Genomic DNA, 1,912 nt, shown 5'->3' on the forward strand with positions numbered 1-1,912 from the left:
CTTGCTCGAGGTCACCGATCTGCCCATCACTGTCCTGTTACAGTGAGGTGGACCTTGGCCAAGTTTAACGGTACAACCTCCTCCCCACCTCCTTTCATTTCAATAGGATAAAATTCCTGATCACTTAACTCGCTTTATGCTCCTTTAAAAGCTTCTCTGCCAGAGCCACAAATCCTTCAAGAGCCACCCCAAATGGGGAACACCATCGGCTTGCTCTCTGCACAGGCCCTTGGTGGGCAGTAAATCAGTGTCCTTGGTTCACTCTGTTCTTAGAGCCAGAGGTAGGAGTTGCTTGCCGGAGAGGGTGAACGGGCCAAGGGCTCTCTGGAGAATAGATCCTCCCTGACAAGAGTAGAGGGGGGCTGTTTGGGGGCAGCTCAAGGGGTACACTTGAAAACACTTGATCTGTATTCTCTATTTGATTCTGGGACCCGGGAGTATCTCCAATCCCCAGTAGTCAGTCAAGGGGAGAGAAGAGAGGCAGGTCAGTATTCAGGGACCGCTCTGTCCCGGCAGGCTAGTGAAAGACAAACAGTGTAAGAACTGTGAAGGTGAGCATAATTAATGAGTATTCAAAAGACCTTGACAAAAATATATTTGGAACTCTATATATTCCTGATGTAATCCGCGTTTTTGAAATAAAAATGAAAGAGCACAGACAAGCCAAGAGAAACAAAAATTATATATATACGGATAATCCCTCTACCTAGACATAACATCATTAATATGTTGTGGTTGAGCCTTCTAATAATTTTATGCATAAGTATATATGCTTTTTATTAAAATGGAGTAGTATAATATATACCGTTGTATGGCCTGTCTTTCTCACTTAGCATTATGTCAGGACACATTTCCTGGAAAATAAGTGGAGAGCGACATCATCATTTTTGATTGTTATGTAAGATTCCAATGCATGGATGGCCCGTGATGAAGTAGTAATTTAACCTGCTTACTATTGCTGACATTTAGGCCGTTTCTAATTTTTTTGCACTCCCGAATAACACTGCAGTGGGCATCCTTTTTTGTTATCTGTCACCATGAAATGTCTGAATTTTCAACAGATTCTTGGACTGGTGGCTCATCTCCATCAGCTGCTTCAACGTTAGCCCTGGTCTCACCCCCAGTAGCCTTTCCAGAGCGACTCCCTTCACTGTACAGCTCCATGAGCTTTCCCGATTCAAACGTGAGCTCCCTCGGCATTTTTACTGTCCCTACAAAGACATCATGGAGGGGATAAAGAGACTGGCAAGCCTTTTCTATGTCTTTTCCTATGCCATCTGGAATGAATCTATTGGCCACTAATTTCAAGTTATTTGTCTGCACCTCTCGGGTCATGATTTCTATCATCTTCTTCCAAATTCGGTGGACCTGTTGGCGCTGAGCTTAAGAGGGCTTCCGAATCTGATCGTTGCATTTTGTAGTAAAACCAACACAAAATCGAGGAAGCAAATAACTATCGGTTGTCTTGACATCAACATGAGCTTCAGTCATGGTCCGCCATTTTTTGACTGCAGAGCACATTTGGTCACGGGTAGGATCCATGCCATGGAAATTAGCCAGGTAGTGTTTGCCCTGAACAGCCTCAGGAGTGAGCTTGAATTTTCTTCTTCTTTTCTTTTTTTTTTTAAATAATTTTTTATTATGTTAGTCGCCATACAGTACATCCCTAGTTTTTGATGTAAAGTTCCATGATTCATTACTTGCATATAACACCCAGTGCACCATGCAATACGCGTCCTCCTTACTACCCATCACCAGCCTATCCCATTCCCCCACCCCCCTCCCCTCTGAAGCCCTCAGTTTGTTTCCCAGAGTCCATAGTCTCTCATGGTTCATTCCCCTTTCTGTTTACCTCCCCTTCATTCTTCCCTTTCTTCTCCTACCGATCTTCCTACTTCTTACGTTCCATAAA

General features: G+C 43.7%; 1 pseudogene; it reads right to left on the bottom strand.

Annotated features, from left to right (window-relative positions):
* Nucleotides 1-1,024: 1,024 nt before the first annotated feature.
* Nucleotides 1,025-1,912, bottom strand: part of LOC103661209 — an 8,075-nt pseudogene continuing 7,187 nt past the window's right edge.

This window comes from Ursus maritimus, unplaced genomic scaffold (genome assembly GCF_017311325.1).
Source record: "Ursus maritimus isolate PB19 unplaced genomic scaffold, ASM1731132v1 scaffold_33, whole genome shotgun sequence".
NCBI classification, from domain to species: Eukaryota; Metazoa; Chordata; class Mammalia; order Carnivora; family Ursidae; genus Ursus; species Ursus maritimus.